The sequence below is a fragment of the Macrobrachium rosenbergii genome, chromosome 23 (assembly GCF_040412425.1).
Source record: "Macrobrachium rosenbergii isolate ZJJX-2024 chromosome 23, ASM4041242v1, whole genome shotgun sequence".
Classification (NCBI taxonomy): Eukaryota; Metazoa; Arthropoda; class Malacostraca; order Decapoda; family Palaemonidae; genus Macrobrachium; species Macrobrachium rosenbergii.
This window is the reverse complement of record NC_089763.1, coordinates 19,465,995-19,478,494: the sequence shown is the minus strand read 5'-3', so window position 1 is coordinate 19,478,494 and position 12,500 is coordinate 19,465,995. Positions and strand designations below refer to the sequence as shown.

Here is a 12,500-nt window from a genome sequence, read left to right as displayed (position 1 = left end):
GTTGGTAGATAAGAAGATTACAGCTGACTAGCCTCGAATGCGTTTCTGCCCCCTCGAATCGAGAGCTTCGTTAAGAAAGGGGCTTAGGACCAACTTGAAAAGAAATAGCGGGGATTTTTCTCCAGAATTTGTCAGAAGGAATTAGGAGAATTAGTCGGCAGGAACTAGGAGATTTAGTCAGAAGGAATTCGGAGAACTGGCCAGCAGGAATTCGGAGAATTGGCTAGAAGAAATTACGAAATATCGGCAGAGGGAATTACGAGAATCAGTTAGCAGGAATTACAAGAATTAGTCAGAGGGAATTGCAAAAATAAGTCAGAAGGAACTGAGAGAAATAGTCAGGAGGAATTGCAGGAAACGGTGAAAAGGGATTCGGAGGACTGGTCAGAAGGAATTACGAGAATTGGTCAAAAGGAATTCGGAGAACTGGTCAGAAGGAATTCGGAGAATTGGTCAAAAGGATTTACGAGAATTAGTCAGAGGGAATTACGAGACTTAGTCAGGAGGAAGTGTGTGTGTGTGTGTGTGTGTGTGTGTGTGTGTGTGTGTGTGTGTGTGTGTGTGTGTGTGTGTGTGTGTGTGTGAGAGAGAGAGAGAGAGAGAGAGAGAGAGAGAGAGAGAGAGAGAGAGAAAGTTAAGTATACCATAGTTCAAACCAGACCACTGAGCTGATTAACAGCTCTCTAGGGCTGGCCTGAAGGATTAGACTTATTTTACGTGGCTAAGAACCAACTGATTGCCTAGCAACGGGACCTACAGCTTATTGTGGAATCCGAACCACATTATAGCGAGAAATGAATTTCTATCACCAGAAATAAATTCCTCTAATTCTTCATTAGCCGGACGGAGACTCGAACTTGGGCCTAGCGAGTGCTAGGCGACAGAGAGAGAGAGAGAGAGAGAGAGAGAGAGAGAGAGAGAGAGAGAGAGAGAGAGAGAGCAATCGCTTTCTCGGAGAACGCATCGGGAAAAATGTAAATAAATTCGTTAAGCGAGACACTAATTCGAAGGGAAATGGAACACATCTAAATTCAATGAAAAGAAGAAGAAAAAGAAAAAAAAAAAGATATTCAACATGGCAGGGCCATCAACGCATTTTGTCGTAGACGCGTGTCTTCATCCCTTTGTTCATCGTGATACGGCGATCCTCGACAGCGCTAATAATAATAATAATAATAATAATAATAATAATAATAATAATAATAATAATAATAATATAATTATTATTTTTTTTATAGTAATAATTATCAATGAAGGTTACACTCGATGATATTGCAAATTAGCCATTGTTTTCTGATAAGAATTTGAATAAGAATTTGAACCTCTGAGTCTGCGAAGGCTTTCGTTCACTCTAACCGTAAAAAAAAAAAAAATGAAAAAATTACAAACAAATGTAGAAAAAATGTAAAAAACATATAAACAAAATGTTATAGACAGAAATGAAGCCTTTCTGGAATTATTTTTAAATTCTGACTTGTCAAAGTTTGCGTTCTAAGGAAATGATACTCTAAACTTTGGAAATCCATGGTGCCGAGGCTACAGCTTAGACCATGGTTGAAAAACTGAACGTTTCACTGTCTTTACAATTCCCTTTTCATTCTTTTAGTACAAAGGCAACTGGGTAGCCCATAATTAAAATACTAAACACAGCTTGTTTTTTTTTTTTTTTTTACAATTCCCCTTCCAATTTTTTAGTACAAAGACGACTGCCTAGCCACTGTTGAAAAGGAATATTCAGAGTTTTTTAAACAACCCTTTTGTGCCATTTTAAGTCTTCGTTCAAACTAATCGACAAAAAAGGCAAATAATAATAATAATAATAATAATAATAATAATAATAATAATAATAATAATAATAATAAGCTCGATTGAGACAAAGCATTTTAAAACTATTTTAAATTCTCAGTCTTACTAAAGTTTTCACCCATCATAAAGACGAACATAACTAAAAAGAAAGAAAAAAAAACACGATGTCAAATGACGGCCATTTGCGTTCCACAGCATGTGTTTAATAGCTTAAACCTCAGTTAATCGATTCTCTTTGATATAAATATTATCGGCGAGTAAAAGTCTGCATTTTGACGTAATGGCCTCTCCATTTGACCTAATTACTCTTTTTAAAAATTCATTGATGGCACTAATCAGTTATGAGATGATAGGGCACACTGAAAAAATTCCATTTAGTATTATAAAATCAATGGCCAGTCTAAAACGTTTGCCGCATTATGGATGAGTCAATTTGGTAAGCATATTTGCATATTTGTATACATCGAAATATGCTCACATATAGTAATCTCTCCTCTCTAATATATATATATATATATATATATATATATATATATATATATATATATATATATATATATATATATATATATATATACATTACACACACATATATATATATATATATATATATATATATATATATATATGTATATATATATATATATATGTATATATATATATGTATATATATATATATATATATATATATATATATATATATATATATATATATATATATATATATATATATATGTGTGTACAGCCACTGGCTGTACCCACTTTTTTTAGCATCTTACTATACTTCCATTCTTATCCTTTCTTCAGAGTCTTGCTGTCCAACACCTCTAATTGTTACATAGTGCAATTGTGGGTTTTCTTCCAGTTCCACCTTGATTCTTGTGCTTTATTTCCTTTATTTTATGGAGCTCTTTATCTTGCTGTCCAACCACTCCAACTCGCATTTTTCACCGTCTTGAGCGCTGAAAAGCCGAATGCCCTCCCCCCCCAACAAGTGCTTTTCTGGCTTGACAGCCTAAAATTCATAATCATTGAATGAATGAATCATAATCTTTTCCCCCATTTGTCACGGATGTTTCTTCATTGCAAATTATTAAAAAAAAAAGAAATAAAAATAAAATTTTAGCTTCTCATTCTTATACTCCATTAAAAAAAATTGCTCTTTTTTCGAGGCATTTCACGCTGATGCTCTAACGGCAAAGAACTTATATTTTCTCGTTCAGCTGAGGAAATGTTAAGTTTAGGAGAGCTCCTTTGCCTAATCGGTGTTTTTAAGAGGTGTTCTCGGTTAATTTAGAATCTCGTTGCAGGGCGACTTGGAGACCTTGGTTGGGTTTTGGCGAAGTATAGCTTTTAATAAGATTGTGTGGTTCTTTAATAATCTGAGTGTGCATATATGTATATATATGCACACATATTTATACATATATGTATATACATATATACATATATATTATATATATAGATTACAGATATAGACAGACAGACAGATAGAGAGCTAGATTTACTGACCACAAAATTACATCTATGATAATAACAAAAGATTCAAGATTACAATATTTTCATATCTTTCGAAAGATCATTTTTTCCCAATCAGTACCAATTATCATACAAAACGACTTTATAAAGCTGGGAAGCACTCCACAAAATAACAAAATAAATTACAAAAATCACAACGTTCAGTGACATCGTTAATATTCAAGAAACTATACCCATACATTCGTATCAAATCCATGGCAACAAAACACTAACGTGAACTGTCAATGTCCTGCCCAACATCTTCCTATTGCTCTCGCATTATGGATGGTTTTACAGGCCACCGTCTCTTCTACCCTAAAAGCGAGTGGCTCCTGAGGAATGAAAAGACGACGATCACTGCCACATTCACACTCAACTGGGCAGCAGACTTCCACAACACTAGCCTCTTGACACAGCTACATAGAGGGCTAACCAGCGACACGTCGAACCGTCTACATACATTGCGCCAATCAACTCTCGTTTCCTGGATGTTGACGATCCTATTCGAACAAATGACTTGCTAACAGCCTGATACCAACACTTTTTACCTATAAAAAAATATTTTTTTCTGAACTTATAATGCTGGAGACATGAGGAGCTTTCTTGCCATCAGTTAACCTAATTGTCCTCCCATCTAATTCGGGTTCCCTCCGTGGCCAATGTCCTCCGGATTTTTAGGCTATATTCTTTGGAATAAAGCCTTATTCTTAGTGTAAAAATTATCATTGTTATTATATTATTCATAAGATGAACCCTATTCCTATGGAGCAAGTCCACAGAGGCCATTGACTTGAAATGAAATTCAAGCTTCCAAAGAATATGGCGTTCATTCGAAAGAAAGAACACAGGCCGGAAAATATCCCAACTTACCACCTTTCCACAAAGCCCTATTCTTCAAAAATAAAAAAAAAATAAAAACTGGCAGAAGGATATTCCCACTTACCCGCCATCGAAAAATCCCCCTTCTTAAAAAATATAAAAAAAAAACACTAAATCCGCCTGAAGAATATGCCAACTTTCCCGCCTTCGGTAATCCGCCACCGTGCTTGGTCGTGCATGCGTGCATGTTTGTTTCTGCGGAATAACCAAAATGTTATATCTGAAGCCTTTAGCCAAGGAAATCTGGAAATACCACCTACAAGTAGGTCAGAGTTCACACCGCATGAATTTCGGGTCACTTAAAGGTCAGGTGGACGTGCTTCATGACTCGAATCTGCCTGATGTTGGTGTTTGCACAAAATGAAGTCCCATGAAAAAGGATGTAAACCATTTGGTAATGAAGTTCCATGAAAAAGAATGCAAACCATTTGGTAATGAAGTTCCATGAAAAAGGATGTAAACGGTAATGAAGTTCCATGAAAAAGAATGCAAACCATTTGGTAAAGAAGTTACATGAAAAAGAATGTAAAACATTTGGTAATGAAGTTCCATGAAAAAGGATGTAAACCATTTGGTAATGAAGTTCCATGAAAAGGGATGTAAACCATTTGGTAATGAAGTTCCATGAAAAAAGCATTTAAACCATTTGGTAATGAAGTTCCATGAAAAAGAATGCAAACCATTTGGTAATGAAGTTCCATGAAAGAGGATCTAAACGGTAATGAAGTTCCATGAAAAAGAATGCAAACCATTTGGTAAAGAAGTTACATGAAAAAGAATGTAAAACATTTGGTAATGAAGTTCCATGAAAAGGGATGTAAACCATTTGGTAATGAAGTTCCATGAAAAGGGATGTAAACCATTTGGTAATGAAGTTCCATGAAAAAGGATGTAAACGGTAATGAAGTTCCATGAAAAAGGATGTAAACGGTAATGAAGTTCCATGAAAAAGAATGCAAACCATTTGGTAATGAAGTTCCATGAAAGAGGATCTAAACGGTAATGAAGGTCCATGAAAAAGAATGCAAACCATTTGGTAAAGAAGTTACATGAAAAAGAATGTAAAACATTTGGTAATGAAGTTCCATGAAAAGGGATGTAAACCATTTGGTAATGAAGTTCCATGAAAAGGGATGTAAACCATTGGTAATGAAGTTCCATGAAAAGGGATGTAAACCATTTGGTAATGAAGTTCCATGAAAAGGGATGTAAACCATTTGGTAATGAAGTTCCATGAAAAAAGCATGTAAACCATTTGGTAATGAAGTTCCATGAAAAAGAATGCAAACCATTTGGTAATGAAGTTCCATGAAACAGGATGTAAACCATTTGGCATGTTGACTGACAGGTTGATTCTTTGGTTTACCTAATCTCTATAGTTTTTATTTCGTCGGAGTTTTCGGAATACTAGCAGTCACGATGAAGATAAAACAAAGAAACAGAGTTGAGATTATGAGAAATTATAATGCTGAAATAAATATCATTTAAGAATGAAAAAAAGGCTTTGTAACTAAAAGCTTCACTACCTAAAAAAGATAATTAACACTCTAATGTAAATTCTGATAAAACTTCTTGAAGCAGGATGTTGTCCAGTTTTGTAAAAAGAACGGCGATTTCAGGTTATGTCTCGAAAAAATAAAATAATCAAGATGTTTCGCAGCCGTTGCAGAGTCTGTCAGCATCAACTGTCTAAAGATAAGACTCAATAGGTCTTGATAGCCAATGCAGCTTCAAGTTGAATTGCGCAAAGACGGGGAATCGACATTTCCTTGAACAGCCTGTGTAGGCTGTGGAGAGACTGCGATTTCCTTTTGTTCTGAATTCCCACAACCTTCAAATCGTTCCTTTTTTTTTTTTTTAGATCTCTGAATTTGTTTAGCTTTCACGCTGGGGTTACGTCTCCAAAAGAAAAACTAAAATAACAGCAGTCCTCTTTTTTCCAATTACGTCATTCTGCCTGAGCCTAAATAAATCTCATCCGCCGAAAGGTAAACGGGAACCACTAAGGAAGTACCTGATACATATCCGTACAGTATACACGTTGAACCACGGGGATATGCATCTCCAAGTGACTGAGGTTTGTTTAAAAGTATAAACATCTATTTAAGTAAAGATAACAGCACTCAGGAAAGAGCATAGCTCAGCAAGCACCCAAAATTACGAGCAAGCAATTTTACTCCTGCAGACGCGGTAACTGTCGGGATCCACGAGAAATCAAACTTAATCAAAGAGGAAGAGCTCCGTCAGGCTAATTAATACAAAACTGCGTGACTCAGTCTACTGTACAGCTTTGTCTGGTTTTATTTTTGAATAGTTTGGAACAATTTAAAATGAGATGGACTCCATGGCGACAGATCGTAAAACATATTTCGATGCGGGCCGAAGTCCATCTGTGAAAATTTTGGCCTACTGTCATCCAGTTCCGTTCAACCATTCTTGATGTCTCATGTTATCAAAAATACCCAAAATATACACACAGAGATGATGTCTCCTGTTATCACTTATACCCAAAAATACACACAGAGATGATATCTCCTGTTATCACATATACCCAAAAATACACACAGAGATGATATCTCCTGTTATCACAAATACCCAAAATATACACACACAGATGATGTCTCCTGTTACCACAAATACCCAAAATATACACACAGAAATTGTCTCCTGTTATCACAAATAACCAAAATATACACACAGATGATGTCTCCTGTTGTCAAAAATACTCAAAATATACACACAGAGATGATGTCTCCTGTTGTCAAATACCCAAAAATACACACACAGATTATGTCTGCTATTCACAAATGCCCTGCAAAAATATACACAAAGATGATGTCTCCCGTTATCACAAATGCCCAAAAAATACACACAGAGATGATGTCTCCTGTTTTCACATAAACTCAGAATATACAAAAAGATAAGTGTAAAACATCAGAAGCTTGTCGGAGGTAAAAACTTGCCAGGGAGATTGAAAATCTGTCCCCATCGACCTTATCATAAAAAATTTTCAACACCACTTAACTACCTCATATCGTAGCTTTATTATCTAAAAAAAAAAGTATACTTACTTTGTTTTTTCTTCTCTTTACCATAAGAGGAGTTCTACCTTTATCAATAAAACTGGGGCCGCAATTTGTAGCTTTATTGGAAAAGCATCCAACCATGAAATACATAACGTATTCATGTGAATAATGGAAAACTATTTTTAGATTGATTTTATAAATACTATGTTGGTATTTGGAGAACAAATTTGCCCCATTTATCGTCCGTCGCCTGTAGAAGCGTTTGGTACTTTCAGATGTTAAGACAAACAGACAGACACACACATATGTATATGTATAAATACACACACATATGTACAGTATATGTATAAACAAAGGCAATGCCACGTGGCACTGTACTTATTTATATATTCATCACGTTTCATATTTTCGTGATTCATTTATACATATGTATATGTATAGATATGTAAATATATGTGTATGTGCGTGTGTTTGTGTCTGTATATAACTAAACGCGCGTGCGTTTTGTATGGCAAACTATACACGTTCGCAGATAAATGTCGTTGATAAAAGAATGAAAACGACAGGGCTTCATATTTCTTCCCAAATCAGACTCATTTATACACATCCTCGGCCACATTCATTTATCCTTTTCAATCGAGACCACAAATTGTGTCTTCCACGGAAACAATCTTCATCAAATACGATTCAAAGTTATTCTGGGAATCGGAGAAATTCAAGGTACTCGTCGGATGTTGATGTAGTAACGCCGTCGATGTTGACGTTGTTCCCTGAGTGGCTCATCTGGGAACCTTTGTATTTCTTTGTGAGGTGATGAGGAAAAAGGATGGCTGGGAACTAGAGGGGAACTCTTGACGAATGGCACGGGAGCTGCTGCGTGCGGTCTCTCTTGGAGATGGCTTGTTCTGTATCTAAGGAAAGGAATTAAGATTTGTGTTCTCTCTCTCTCTCTCTCTCTCTCTCTCTGGACAACCGCATTGTCTAGTAATTTAGTTAAATCAAAGTACAAAGTTCAAATGTATAATTGCAGAAGTGAAAGATCTGTGTATCAGCTTACGGATTAGTGTGATTGTTATTTTTAATAATTAAATAAATTACTTAACTAATAAATTAATAAATACCTAGTCGATATATAATATAATGTGTGTTGTCCATATGTATGTATATAATATGATATACATATATATATATAATATATATATATATATATATATATATATATATATATATATATATATACACGACATATATATGCATACAATTTATATACATTTATATATATATATACACAGGTATACAACAGTTTGTGTGCATATTTGAATATATGCATGAAGACATCAACCTTGTTAACCAAGGCGCCCACTCGCCATGTAATACACCAACCCGCTATTGTATTACACACCGACCGTCACCCAAAGGAATAAGTCTAGCGTAAATCATAAGGTACACAATTAATGATTGAATTCTGCAGTCAACTAAATTCGCAGTTCACAAAGTTACCGCCGGCGAGGGACGAAGCGTTTGGCTCAAGAGACATAACACTGATCACCAATCATGAAGTTGGTTGTCTCAATGGTACGGGAATTCATGGAATAATCATGGAATGCGAATTCCAGTAACAGCCCGTTCCTAAGGCAGCGCGTGAAGCGGAATTATTTGGCTGTGCACTTGTGGTTCTCAACTGCTATAGACGTTGGGTCTTCGAATACAGGGGAGTAAGGATATGGTCTTTCTTTTTCTTCGCGTCGTCATCATTTTATAATATAAAGTTGATTGTAATTATTTCTTATTCATTTTGTTACATCTTTCGTTTCTATTACCAATTTATATTGACAAGCACAACACTAACATTTTTATGGTAGATGGCATCTAAACAGCATCGTTCTCTTAACTTAATTTTTCTTTATTTCGTCATCATTACCATTATTTCTCTCTCTCTCTAACAAGCTTTCGACAATTTATTTTACAAGCACATCATTTCTTTATCTCATCATCATTACCATTAATATTTTTCTATTTTTTATTTATTTTGTTACAGCTTTCGTTTCTATTACAATTTTATATTTACAAGCACATCGACATTTTTTCCTTTATTTCATCATCATTACCATTAATTCTCTCTCTCTCTCTCTCTCTCTCTCTCTCTCTCTCTCTCTCTCTCTCTCTCTCTCTCTCTTTAATTATTTTATTTATTTTTCAGCTTTCGTTTCTATTACAATTTTGTTTTTTTTTAGGCAAATCGACATTTTTTCCTTATTTCATCATCATTATTTTATTCTCTCTCTCTCTCTCTCTCTCTCTCTCTCTCTCTCTCTCTCTCTCTCTCTCTCTCGAGTACTCTGTTTACGAAAGCAGCGAAATTAATTCCAGAACATAAAAGATAGAAATTGGGGTCTCTATAGCATGACTTTTTTTTTTATCATGAGTTTCCGTAATGAGGAATCAATAACCGCTTCCATTCAATTCTCATTTCAAAGCCAAACAACACCAACAACAGCAGCAACAACAACAACAAAGACAACAACCTGCATGTAATTAGTCTGGATATCTCAAAGAGTAAGAATGCTTCACAGCAAGAGTCAGTGAAATGAAACGTTTGGTATTAGTTGTCTATTCGTTTTCTTTTACTGTAAACTGAAATCAAACAAGGAATAAGTTCTATCATCACTCATATAATTTTTATTATTACTCGTATAATCTATATTATCATTCTTATAGTTTCACTATCACTCATATAATGTTTATTATTACTCGTATAGTCTATATCATTATTCGTATAATTTCACTATCTCTCATATAATTTCTGTTATCACTCATTTAATTTCTATTATCACTCATATAATTTCTATTTTCACTCATTTGGTTTCTATTATCACACGTATAATTTCTGTTATCACTCGTATAATTTCTATTATCACTCATATAATTTCTATTCACTCATATAATTTCTATTATCACTCATTTAATTTCTATTATCACTCCTATACTTTCATTATCACTCACATAATTTCTACTATCACTCGTTTTCTACTATCTCTCATATAATTTCTATTATCACTCATATAATTTCTAATATCACTCGTATAATTTCATTATCACTCACATAATTTCTACTATCACTCGTTTTCTACTATCACTCATATAATTTCTATTATCACTCATATAATTTCTATTATCACTCATATAATTTCTATTATCACTTGTATAATTTCTATCATCACTCATATAACTATGATTACTAGTATAATTTCTCTAATCACTCGTATAATTTCTATTATCACTCATATAATTTCTATTATTACTCGTACAATTTCTATATCACTCATAATTTCTTTTATTACTCGTATAATTTCTATTAACACTCACATAATTTCTATTATCGCTCATATTATTTCATTGTCATACACATAGTTTCTATTATCACTTATATAATTTCTATTAACACTAATATAATTTCTACTATCACTCATATAATTCCATAATCACTCACATAATTTATATTATCATATTCTTTCTATTAACGCGCATATAATTTCTCTATGATCGCTCATATAATTTAATTATCACTGACACAATTTCTATTATCACTCATATAATTTCTGTTATCACTTGTATAATTTCTGTTATCACTCGTTTAATTTCTGTTATTACTAGTATAATTTCTATTATTATTCACATAATTTCTATTATTGTTCATACAATTTCTATTATAGCTCATATAATTTCATTATCACTAACAAAATTTCTATTATCACTCATATAATTTCTATTAACACTCATAAAAGTTCTACTATCACTCATATAATTTTCATTATCACTCATATAATTTCTATTATCACCCGTATAATTTCTGTTATCACTTGTATAATTTCTATGACCACTCATATAATTTCTATTATCACTCATATAACTTCTGTTAACAGTCATATAATTTCTGTTATCACTCATATAATTTTCTTATCACTCATATAATTTCTATTATCGCTCTTATAATTTCTATTATTATTCATATAATTTCTATTATTATTCATATATTTGTATTATCACTCATATAACTTCTATTATCACTCGTATAATTTCTATTATCCATATAATTTCTATTATTATTCATATAATTTAAATTATCTCTTATATAATTTTTATCATCACTCATATAATTTATAGTATCACTCGTATAATTTCTATTACCATTCATATAATTTCTATTAACGCTCATATAATTTCTATTATCATTCATACAATTTCATTATCACCCGCATAATTTTTATTATCACTCATATACCTTCTATTATCACTCGTATAATTTCTGTTATTATTCATATAATTTCTCTTATTATTCATATAATTTATGTTATCATTCATATAATTTTTATTAGCTATCTTATAATTTCTATTATTATTCATATAATTTATATTATCACTCATATAATTTCTATTAAAACTTTATATTTCTCTTATCATTCATATAATTTCTAATATCACTCGTATAATTTCTACTATCACTCATAAAAGTTTTTATTATCACTCGTACAATTTCTATTATTATTCATATAATTTATATTACCATTCATATAATCTATATTACCACCCGTATAATTTCCATTGACACATAATTTTATTTATCACTTATATAATGCCTACTATCGTTCATATAATTCATGAGAAGTATGATGTCATTTACGTTTTGTCATGTACTGCTAACAGAACATGCAATGAGAGAGAGAGAGAGATCAAGAGTAGAGAGAGAATAAGAGAGACTTCTATTAGTAAAGAGAAGAATGATGTCTATTTATCACTATACTGCTAACAGAACAGAGAGTCAGAGAGAGAGAGAGCTAAGAGAGAGAGTAGTAAAGCAAAAGTTTTAAACACATCCGGAATAATGAAGACTTCTATTATCACTCATATAATTCACAAGAAGAATGATGTCATTTACGTTTTGTCATGAACCGCTAACAGAACATGCAGTCCAGAGAGAGAGAGAGAGAGAGAGAGAGAGAGAGAGAGAGAGAGAGAGAGAGAGAGAGAAAGGTAAACACATCCGGAATAATGGAGACTTCTATTATCACTCATAATTCTAAGAAGAATGATGTCATTTACGTTTTTGTCATGAACTGCTAACAGAACAATCCAGAGAGAGAGAGAGAGAGTCCAGAGAGAGAGAGAGAGAGAGAGAGAGGTAAACACATCCGGAATAATGGAACTTCTATTATCCACTCATATAATTCATAAGAAGAATGATGTCATTTACGTTTTGGTCATGAACCGAGA

The 12,500-nt window shown here is 33.0% G+C and overlaps 2 protein-coding genes across 4 annotated transcripts in view; one reads left to right on the top strand and one right to left on the bottom strand.

Moving 5' to 3' along the window:
* The window catches only part of LOC136851336 (Fanconi anemia core complex-associated protein 24-like), a 746,385-nt gene that overhangs the window by 490,796 nt on the left and 243,089 nt on the right, over positions 1-12,500 (bottom strand). The gene's annotated exons all lie outside the window — the stretch shown is intronic.
* LOC136851334 (tachykinin-like peptides receptor 99D) overlaps positions 1-12,500 on the top strand; it is a 417,815-nt gene that overhangs the window by 182,942 nt on the left and 222,373 nt on the right. The gene's annotated exons all lie outside the window — the stretch shown is intronic.